Source organism: Branchiostoma floridae, chromosome 8, assembly GCF_000003815.2.
Source record: "Branchiostoma floridae strain S238N-H82 chromosome 8, Bfl_VNyyK, whole genome shotgun sequence".
NCBI classification, from domain to species: domain Eukaryota; kingdom Metazoa; phylum Chordata; class Leptocardii; order Amphioxiformes; family Branchiostomatidae; genus Branchiostoma; species Branchiostoma floridae.
The window spans coordinates 8,257,762-8,269,735 of record NC_049986.1 but is presented as its reverse complement, the minus strand read 5'-3'; the positions used below and the strand labels follow the sequence as shown (position 1 = coordinate 8,269,735).

At 41.4% G+C, this 11,974-nt stretch overlaps 1 long non-coding RNA gene across 1 annotated transcript; it reads right to left on the bottom strand.

The window, feature by feature from the left end:
* Window positions 1-2,480: 2,480 nt before the first annotated feature.
* On the bottom strand, window positions 2,481-11,491 carry LOC118421661. The gene is made up of 3 exons (XR_004831857.1): window positions 11,295-11,491; window positions 3,833-3,869; window positions 2,481-3,364 (listed from the first exon to the last, which is right to left on the bottom strand). It is a non-coding gene; the product is annotated as an uncharacterized LOC118421661 (long non-coding RNA).
* Between the last annotated feature and the right edge of the window lie 483 nt (window positions 11,492-11,974).

Sequence of the window (11,974 nt, the reverse complement as noted above, 5' to 3'; positions counted from 1 at the left end):
ACCCAGGCTAATGGTCCATGGACGTCTTGCTACAAGTGAGCATGCAGACGAGAAACCCCCTGAGAAACTCCCTCGAGAGGCCTGGCTGCCAAATGGCTAAATGCCTCCATTGGTATGTGTTGACTAACGAAGAACGATTAGCGGCCCAAGAGGAACCCGTTCGATACGGGGGTACGTGCGCCCAGAAAACGCAACGTTGCCCCATATTAAGGATCTGACACAAGATAGCTTGCAGTTGAAACAACAGTACTGTCTACTGCGGTTGTCTGGTTGGGAAGGAAGCGTCGCAAACACTTGTTTATATAACGTGTACTAGAGCATGTCGCAGATGTATAATTAACTCAATCGATGTCAAGTAATGTCAGGAGCCACCAGAAGCACTAGAAGTGTAACCAAAGAGCCGCTGATTCTTAGATATTAGAGAGTGCATGTGCATATGTTTAAATAGTTATACAAGATTGCAATAACTATTACCATTAAAACAAAGTAACATCAAATAGAAAATACAGATAGAATATCCAATCGATAAATATAGCCATGAATTTGTGCCTTGACTCGTTATCTTATGTACATATCCATAAATCAACATGGACCCAATAACGTTTTTGTGCCTAGAATAATTTCTATACGTTATTTTCACCTGGTTATCTTTTACCATTGGTAAACAACTGTATCGAACAACTGTGTTGCTATCGTGTTTTTATTTTAACTGTTGTTGATAAATGCTTTATGTTAGATTCGGGGCTCGGTCAAATTCGTGGTACAATCTTTGTACAATCGCAAACATTCTTGGGATGGTTATACATGTGTCTTACGAAATTCAGATGTCTTGTTACCGAAAATGCTGTCTAAGAGCAATTGTCGGTGATCGGTTTCGTCACAGCCTATGTGGAAACTCTACGACATCGACATCGTACAACGATCTTCGTCGAATGTGACCACACACAAAAAAGACGATCACTATTGTAGTAGTTTTATTTGTCTGGCAAGGTTTTGACAGCTACACTCCAGTACACCCACCAATTAGTTTGCCCAGGTTTTTCTTACCGGGCCGCTCAGTGGGTGAATCAATCGTCATCAATGTCAGGAATCGTTTACACCCCCGGGTCGGCTTGGCGTTTTTCGGCCATGTGTTGGCCAGCTAGCAAACTGGCACGCGGACTTCATCTCCAAGCAGATCCTACGGTAGCATAAGCTAGTATCAAAAGCTGGGAGAGGAGTGAAGCCGGCCTAGGAGTGTGTATACATGTATCCAGTGCCCGTGTGACTGCCTTTGGTTGGATATACTCCTTGGTCAGCTTTGATACTATGTTATGGCACCGTAGGATCTGCTTGGAGATTACGTAGACTGAGAGGGAGACCCAAAAATTTTCCCTATGGCATCGAACACGTGTCGGGGCAATGACTGTATTCTACTTGCGTATAGATCTTCCATTGCCATCATTTACCACTGTCAAAAACGCAGAAATTCCTGCAGAACTAAAGTCCAGGCAGATGTACCAGTAACATAAGATAGTATTAAAGTGGCTAAGGAGTATATATATAGCTGACCAAAGGGAGTCATCAGCACACTCATAGGCCGGCTTCACTCCTCTGGAAGCTTTTGATACTATCTTTAAATGCTACCGTAGGATAATAATCAGCTTGGAGATTAGACAGAACTAAGGTTGTAACAAAGGGGTGCTTCAGACAACCGTCAAAGATCGTCAAACTGTCTGAAGCTGAGGGTGTGAACAGGTTGACGGACTCAAAGTGAGCCACATAAAAAGGGGTCACCAGAAAGGTCGTGAACTTGCACTCTTTAACGCACTTCTCAAGACCCCGTCGCCCATTAAACCCGTAGTAACTGTTGACTCACCGACAACTCAATCTCCAACGGTCATAAATGAGGGTGCATAATTTAAACTTGTGATAAGTGAAATGCTTTCGTAAAATCAATGACGTACAAATCAATATCGCACCTCTTTTTTCGTAAAGTAATTGGTCTAACCACCGCCTATACCAATACGCCAGGATGTCGGAAATCGTCTGAAGGCCCTCGTCTAAGGAATCTTGAGATTAAGCATGAGATGTTGACAGCCATGACCGGAATGCGAAGCAAACCAGCTAAGTTAAAACGTGCTTTTGGTGACCGATGTCATGGATCTTGATATAGAACACTGCTTACGTATCATCTTGTAAAACAAAATGGCCTTGGGACACACATACATAAACCCTTCGCTTTTATCCCCGTAAGCTAGATTTGGCATCATTTGCGGGGCTTCCCGTTGATACTGAGATAAAGTAAACAGTACTAGTGGATCAAACGTTACCCCCACCAGCAACCCCCAGATTCCGGTGATAAGAACAGAGTTGATGCCAAAAATTAATCTTAGCTTTCTGTGTTCCAATTTCCAAAATTATGGTTTATAGCATCACTAGACAGCCTCTATGTACATGTGTGTGTGATCATGATGAACATTGTGAAATTATTATGTTGATAAACAAAATGGGACTTACCGGCAGAGTGGGCTGTCGTTCAATGTCATTCCCGTCTGTGCACTTCTCATGAGTGTACATAGCACTATTGATCGAGGTTCGTCGTTCCTCCACTAGTAGTCCACAGTGTAGTCTGACGTTCCTCCACTAGTAGTCCACAGTGTAGTCTCTATCAACACGACCTGTGGCTGTGATATCCCAGCTCCTCTGCATCAAACTGTGTCGGTCAAATTTTCCGTCTGCGTGGTTTACTTACAATAATTTGCACCGGAACGTAAACACACGCATACACGATGACAACGAACGCACAGCGGCACGTTCCAGTAATATAAGCACTAACGCCCAGAACCAACAAGAACGAACAACATTACACACTTTATAAATCATGCACCCAAATCACACAGCGTCCACGATATCGGTGGCTGTACGCAACAAGGGGTCACTCGAAAATCCATAAGGATGCGAGCTGGCACTGCCACATGGTAGCCACTTGGTACGTCTCAAGAAAGGAATTATAGTCGTCACATGTGGTTCAAGGCAGATTCCGTACGAAACTCAAGAATCCTTGAAGAAAACGTCAGGAGGTTTGTTTCTCTTGAGTCAAACTCCGGACTGGTTCAAATATTGGACACTCCGACTGCGAATGCTCCTATCCTGGGGTAGGTCCTCCCACAGAAAAAGAATGAGTCAGTGATGACGTAGGTCCTCTATAGGCCGTACCACGGTGGAGAATCTCCCAGGGGGAAATGATGGCAGCGGAAAGTCTGGTTGAACATTACACAGGGGACGACTCGTAGTAGTGGTGGTCTTGCTTCTGGCACACGACCTCCTCCAACTCAACAGCCACGTCGTGTCCTTCTTCCAACAGCAGGTACAACCTCAGCGGCTGTTTGAACAAGACAGATTCATCACAGTGACTGTTGTCTATTTGTTTCCGTTCGCAGTGTTATAAGTTCAGTAGACGACTGCCCACCAATATGTGAGAGAGCGTGCACCCAGCCCCCTTTAGCCCCACCCCACAAATAGAAGCCCGTAACCCGATAGACTACCACATCTGTCGGCCCGCCCAAGATAGATGCCTGATGAGCAGACAGATAGAGATACTATCTCTCGGTGCTAATTCTCCTCCCTTCATGTTTTGGGGTCACTATTTTAAGCTGTTTCCGTTGGAATCTTCTCTTTACTGTCCTCACTACAAGGTCAAGAACGTTCACCCTTAATAACACCGCTGTCTGGAGAAGAATAAGTCTTAACACATTCGTCCTTTCCCCCGGCAAGTTCATCCATGCCGGGGCCATATGTTTTGACAACGGTTCATTTACTTTCCCTGCGCATCCAAATATTTAGTACTCACCCCTGTCCTAAAGAGTTCACCCCTCGGAGCATTCCGGCTGCAGAAGAGAGCGGAGAGTTAGTTCCAAACGTCCCGATGTCAATATGTCTTGGCCTGGGAGGAGTAAGTGTGGGCACAAGTGCTCCAAATTTAGCGAGACGATTATATATCTACTGGTCTCTCTAGCTCTAGTCCAGACGGTCGTATTGGATAAAGGAAGCCCTAGCGGGAAGTAAGCGAAGGCGGGCCACCCCCCTTCCGCATTGATGTAATCAGAGAGTGAAGAATAATACAAACAGAAAAGTGCGATGATGAGATAGTGTCCAGACGGGACGATACACGCCCACATGTCCTATATTTTACACCAAAACCTTCCTGAGCATGAGACCTGCATTGGTGGGGGTTTAAAACTTTAATACAGAGGTGGTCAAGAGGCAATCGGACGTCTTGGCAAACTGTTTTCAATACCACATGCTGGTCAATCAACAAATTGGACAGTTTTAAACAGGACTAGGCACCAACAGTGCTGCCTACAGTCAGGTTTTCACTAGTGGCAGGCTGTGATGTAACTAGGGTACGTGAGTTTGTGTTAGAGGTATGTGGGCTTGGATATTGGGTCTCAAAAGGGGGAATGTTGTGAAGTAGGGGGTGACCAAAAGAAACACACCTGTTTAAAATCTACAGCTATTACATTTTTCTTTCATCATCATAATAAGAGATCAGTAGACATATGTTAAGTTTCTGTCACAAATAATATAGGGGGTTGTCGAAGAAATATATTTCAATGTTATCATTTAATATCTATATGACTTAATACCAGTTCACATATATACGTTGGGTAACCTATACTCGTTGATTTGAAACAAATTGTATTTTGGGATATCAAGTCAACGGACGGTGGTAATACATTTGTATTTTGAAAATATTTTGATTTGAAACTATTTTAGATACAACGGAAATAGGTAACCCCACAGATAAAGGCTAACAAGCTTTATATACTTGTAGTAGATACATGTCATATTGCCAGTCTTTCTATGAAATAAGAAGAATGACAACAAAATACAATGATACACTACAATAGGTAACAATGCAGATATGTTCTTCATTTGTGTCCAAAATCAATTCAAATGCTGTAGCCTACTCCGCAGACTTCTGAAGTGGCTGCATTTCATGTTATTCTGATTCACGCTTTCTCAACACAGCGACTCTATACCAGGAAAGGGAGTTTTGCCACACTCGGTACTCCCTTTTCCAGCATTGAGACCCCTTGATAGAGACCCTTATCCCATGTTAGAAATTGCAAATCTCAGTGCTCCCAAAAGAAAAAATGCAGTCCTCCAGAAGTCTGTGAAAGATATTAGGTACTACAAAAGATGGCCAAATGCTCACCAAAGCTAACAGAAGTCTGCTACCTCTCCTGTAAGGTTCCCCTATGCCCAGGATAAAGTATAGCATATCCACCACCAAATGAAAGGCCAGACACTTCAGCTATGTGTCAATGACAACAAAGTTAAGCAGCTGCTCCTACTGTGATCCTTGTGGTTGGAAACATGTGGCTGGGTTGAAGGGTGACTCTTGGACGGCGATGATAAAGTGGATATAAAATTTCAGTCTGAAGTAGGTGGTGACGGTGAAGTGAGATGTTTCAGAACATGCTGGGGTTTCATGTGGAAGTCTTTAATGAGTTTGTAAACATTGTAAATCAAATGCAGTGGATGACAGGTCCAAGCATTTCATCTCATAATTGTTAATTTATGGGTTACGGAAGAAGTCAGCTATTCAAAGAAGTCACCAATTTTTCATGCCAATTTTTCCAAGTTTGCAGATGCACTTCTCCTAAAATCACAAAAACAGTTGGATTCTTCATTTCCCATTGCTTTGCATTGGCATTTGAAGTAGCTACATTATTATTGTCTTCATAAGTTCATTCATTATATTTACGATATCTTGCTGTTGACAATTAGCATTTGCAATTAGAATTTGGTATAAACTTATGTAGAGCACAGCTTGTCAATGCTTGACCATGATTCTGGGCAATTACAGGGAATTTGTGACATCGCTCCTTCTGGTTGACCTACAGTTTACCCTACACATCCGTGGGCAATTAGGACATGTAGAGGAAGGACTGCTCAGGCCTTAATTCAGAAGCTTGGTTTAGAGTTTTAATGGCTTGTTGGAAGAGGCTGACATCTGCCCCCTTACTTTGTTGTTGAAGCTCGTTTCTTCCAGGACAGCATCCTTTAAGATCGTCAGACCAGATTCTTCAGATGTCTTTGCAGTTGTCTAGACGTGTGAGATTCAGCATCGAGTGATACAAGACAGTGTCTGTGTACTATGTTTGTCACAGTTTCAGCATCTTCCTGAAGGGAACTGTCTGTCCTTTCTTCCTTGTCAGTCATTGCCAGTCCTTTTTTTTTATTTTATCCCCATTCCTCCATCTTTTCAATTTTTACAACTTTACAAAGGAAAAGTTGTTGCAACTAATCCTATTGGAAGTAGCACTAGTTGATGTCTTTCACCTTTAATATGTTCATTTGGTTATTGTATACTATACCGTATCACTATCATCATTGTATTGCCATGTATACTTGCAATTAGCCTTTGGGCATGAATGTGCAATAAAGATATAATTCTGTTAGACCTATTATTAATATTTTTGGAGGGGACTTTGCAAAGTACTTTTAAACAGAGGAAAGACTATAAGCAAATCACATTCAAGCTGAAAATCATACTGACTGACTGTCAAGTTCAATCACTAGATAAAGATAATAGTTCTGGCCAGTTGAAGGGCATCACAATAGTTCTTCCAACTATCTTATGACTTTGTAGGATCTGCTTGGAGATTATTTTGAGAAGTCCGAGGCATATAGAAGTTCATCATCACATTGCACAGTTCATTTTTAGCGGAGGTGTTTTTGGACTGTTCTATTCTATTTTGTAAAAACATTGATACCACTTGGTTCTTCAGTAAGGTCAACTTACACATTTGAAAGTTGCCTGTGTACCCAACCAGGCCTAGGGCAAATGCCTGGGATGGAGGGGTGTCATTTGCAACAAGGACCGACATTTTGTGGACATACGTGACCCTCTCCCTTGTCCTTCACCATCATGGATTAGACAAGTTTGTTTGCTGGTTTGTTCCAGGGGTGGTCTCGGCTTCCCGGGGAATGCAGGGTGCCCCAGCTATGCAGCCAGCCTTGCTCAGAATTAGTTACAACTATTTTGGGAAGGGGCATTCCACACTTGGGCAGCAACACATAACATAAATATTCCTGGAAAAATTCTGGGTGTCAACTGGCCTGGTCCAGTCTGTCCAGGGTGTCAGTGTGTGTGTGTGTTTGGTTTGAAGTCCCATGGGCCATGGTGAATCAGGAAGATCATGGTGTTATGTAAACATAGACAATTGAGTTATCCACATGCTCATGCACTTTGGGAGGGTTAGGGGCTATGGAAGATGGAGGGATAGAAATAAAGAAGATAGAAATGGTAGCTATTAATGTGAGTGTTATAAATGCTATGGAATAATTCTCATTGAATGATATTGACTAATATTTGTCTATATACACTGAAATGTAAAGCCTAGCTTCAAAGCAACAGTGATCGCTGAGCATGGAGTGCTTCTTTCTTTCTTCCTTCCTTCATCTCTCTCTTTCTTTCTTTCTACATTCAGTGTCAGTGATCATCATGTTGATCATTATATAACGGTTCTTATTTTCAATGTCCTACCTGAGGGGCGTCCCTAACAGCATAGATACTCATTTCCACCTGAGTAAGTGAAGTCATGTAAAATACCTGTTCTTTTTAAGGGCACAAGTTGACTAGATTTCAACCCAGGACCTTTGGGCACTGTTGTGTGATTCTTGAGTCTGGATCCTTGGATTGCAGCCTCATTTATTCAAGGGGTCTCATTTATTCATGTATAGTGAATTTCTCGGTATCATTTATGTTTTATTCATCCATTCTTATATATTTGTGCTTTTTCTACTAATATACGGGAAAACAAGTCATTCTTGATAATACTCCTTCTAAAAGTGTGTCTCTCAGACTTAATCATAATGATTAAGATTTATATCATCAGAGCTAGCTGGATTAGAATTAAGTTATTTTAGCTCCAGGTCTCCTTTTGACTGGAAGTAATGCCTGTAAGAACCATACAAGTGTTTTGGATTGGCCTTGGCTAAGTAGGCCTCATTAAATACTCAAGATATACAAGGATATTATCACCAAAACATGAGGGTACAAATTACCTACACAATCAACAAATCTCTCTCAGGAGAAAAGAAACACAATAGGCTTGTTTACAATGAAAATAATCATTGTTTATTTCATTAGCCTCGATAAGGAGTAACATAAACATCGCTGGCTAATTAATGGTATCTTTTCAGACAAGTGCGTAGATGTCTGAAGTATTTGCTTGGCATATACACCATCTCATCACTTCACACCTTTAGTCTTATTCACAGCAGGGGGGAAGCTTTGGCTAGACCGGTCCATTGGATTATTTGTTTTCAACAGCTTTGTAGCAAAAGGGGGTAGGTATTTTGGCCACACAAAAAATAAACCTACTGACTCACTGCTATTACTGAAATATTCAATTTCATGCTATTTCTATAATACCTGTGTTTTCCTATGTTTTGCTTTTGACTTCCTGATTGATTTGCCAGTACATTAACCTTCCCCATGCTGAGCTAGCCTTTTGACACCAATTTGTCCTCCTGGTGGGGTTAAACAGTAGGAGGAGGGTTAACACCCATAATTATAAAGCCCCAACATTTCTTACTACAGGTAAGAATGATTGTACATGTATACTGCTGAATTAAAGGTGCATTTTGGTATTGCATTGTATATTTCTCTTCCTTTCCAAGGCCATTCTTATAATAGCTCATTTAATTCCAATCATTTTAGAAGTGGTGGTTACTACTTGAGGGTTATCAGGGCAAGATCAACTGAACGCCCTTGATCAGGGTTTTTGTGAAATCTTTTGCGGCTTCGTCATTCCTATAGGTATAAGTAAATGGCAATTCTACTGTTTTCTTTATACCAGGTGTGATTTCTCCGGAACACCAATGTACAGTAATCCATCTTTGACTTGAGGAAATATACAGTTATCTCATATTGTTTCAGATGTGTCCTTGTATCTGCACTAGTGTACCTTGAGATAAGACATACTGCATCAAACAGTGTGACATTTTCACATCCACCTGATGTATGCCTCCTGCAGAAGCCTGAAACTTTATCTCTCCCAAACTTGAGAAGTGTTTAATAGCTGATCAACACTTCAGACAGGTGTTTGGGCCCTTTTGGATATCCTTTGTTTGTCTCTCAAAACAGCATTTCAGAGGGTTTCTACTTCAATAATTTCCGGAAGCCTTTGATGCCAGTTTTCTATTCGCTACTAAGGTGCTCTCTATGTGATGAATGCTTTCTACAGTCTAGTGCGGAGGGAATGCTGGTCTTGTCTGTCTGTCATCTGATGAAATATAGAAACAACCATACTATACTATACCAAGGAGGTTATATTCAGAATATAACCTCCTTGACTATACTATACTATACTATATTATACTATACTATACTATACTATACTATACTTGCTACTAGTCACTACATGTATACTACTCGTATACTACACAAAGGAGGTTACTGGCTGATTATTTTATATGAGAAAATCTTTCACTGTCTACATCCTAAAGTCTATACTGCAGTTTACAAATGGCAATAGTATGTCTGTGTGGGATGGTTGAGTAGGAGGTGTGTAGGAAGATGAGTAACATTTATCATACAAGCTTTTCATAGCATTTGACATTGGACTTCAATCTGCTATACTGTGAATGTCATACTTGTGGAGTTCAAGTGTAGCAGGCCAGAATACACCCATGGCCAAAATGGACACCTGGGTCTATTCTGGCCAGGTGTGCAGTCTGGGCTGTTACACCTGTAAATGTATTAATGTTGAACGTATATTCATATATCCAATGGTACAACAGTAATACTGTACGATACTACTGTATATTAACATACAAACAAGACATGTGGGTGCACACAGGAAGTGAGGGTGAAACACTACATGATTCAGAAAGTTAAATAAAAGCACAGACGATGATAATGATGTCATTGAAGAATTAATTATAGATTTGCCTTTGAGTAGATTTTAACCTTTACCCTTGCCTTAGTACCAGTACTGTACCAATTTTGAAGTATGATGTCACAGTTTGTCACCCATAGTGGGTAAAAGGTTAGATGACAACTGACATTACTTCCATTGCAAGAAACCTTCAGCAGAGCTTGAAGAAAGGAAAAAGAGATCCCTGGGGAGTTGACCAGCTTTTTTGGCACAGCTTTCTTTCCATTTAGCCCAATTTCCTCCTATTTTATCCCATTACTGTTCAGGTATTCTATGACAGTTTCTGTACAAGAAGGCATTTCATTTCAATCAAAGGTTAAAGTTAGGGGAGAGGCTAATGGTGGGAAAATAAGGGAACGTGTGTAGGGTCAGAATTAAGTGTGACTTCAGCCCAAGATGCCAGATGTAGATAGTAAGACAGCCTTGAGGAAAAGACTTTGGTTTCAGTACTAGACTGGGGGAGGTAATCTGACTCATACAGAGGAAGGATTTGCTCTAGCCTTGAAGTAGGCTGTCAGCAGGGTATCAACACATCCATGTGTGTGTCCATGCAGACTTTAACCCTTCAAGAGCTATAGGCCAATTACAAAGGTCTAGTTCAGCTCTGGAAAGGTTATAAAACCAAGGTAGACAGCTGGCTAACAGACCAAGGTTATCTTTGTATACATGTTGTACATAATTCACTTGTCTATGGCACAGAGATATTTCCTTGTAGGCAAATCAACTGTGTTAGTTGTCCTCTTTGGGTGAGGGATAATATCTTGTATGAAATCATAATTCAAATGGATTTGGGAGCAAAGGAGCAAAGGAACACTACACTTTGTTGATGTAATAATGGCAAATTTCTCCACATGGTTTGCCTCTGAATCAGTGTTCTAGCCAGCCTGAAATTTTCTTCCGTCCCCTGGATTGTGAATTTGGAAATCCTGTCGAGCACCAAAGCCATGACAATCCTAAGGGGTGTCCAGGGGCATGCTCCCCCTGGAAAATTTTGAACTTTAGACTCTCTGAAATGCTATTTCCTGCATTTTGAGAAGCAAATTCCGCTGGTAGACTCTGCTTGGTTCAATGGCATCTGTCTTGATATATTTACATTCCGATCTTTGTCCATCAAAATTTATGTCCGTCCCCAGCAGCAAAATTCCGTCAAAGGACAGAATGACGGATGCTGCACAGAACCCTGCTCTGAATCATATTTGACATACCAACTTGTATTGGGAGGTGTTGCAAAGATATTGAGAAAACACAGCTGAAAATGTCCCTTTTATTGTATCACCTGTACCTGATGCACTGTCCCTACAATGGTCAGTACCCGGTGGTCCACACACTTGTTACAATGTTGCGACACTGCGCACTCACCTGAACATGAACGGCTTTGTTCCCAGCTGACACGGTTACATGCAATATTTCTTCAGTCGCCGCACCTGTGAAAGATAAACAAACAGACGTTTCATCGCACCTATTGTTTCCTGACATGTCGAATCCATCAGGTCACCCGAGAAATTGCCAGGTATGTAAATAACCTTTTGTGGGGTACATCTCTCACTGACCTAGCCTGGAGACTTGTTAAGGGGGATCTCACTGTTCTGGTAGTGTCTATGCGTTCTGGATTGAACTTATATTACTCTTGACTTCAATTTGGGAACATACTGCAAAATGTACAACTACAAGTATGACTAAAAGGACACAAGCATAACACAAAAGCAATTTTTTTTAATCAATAAAATTCATTGAGCATTCTGTCGAATTGCTGGTCGCAGCGATACTGCCAACGTACCAGCCTCCATAGCAGGCTCTCAGGCCTTTTTTCATCTTTATTTTTAGCTCATAATTACACCATTTCTTTTTGTACTGGGTCACTTGTACTGTTGGCCCCTAAGGCTATAGCAGACTCTTTGGGCCTTTGTTCGTCGCTTTTTTGGCTCATAATACACTTTTGCTGGCCTTTTCTTTTTGAACTGGGTCCTTGTACTGCCGGCCTGTAGACCCTGCTATGGAGGCTACGATTGTACCGAAGCTTCAGTGAGATCGGCTTGAAA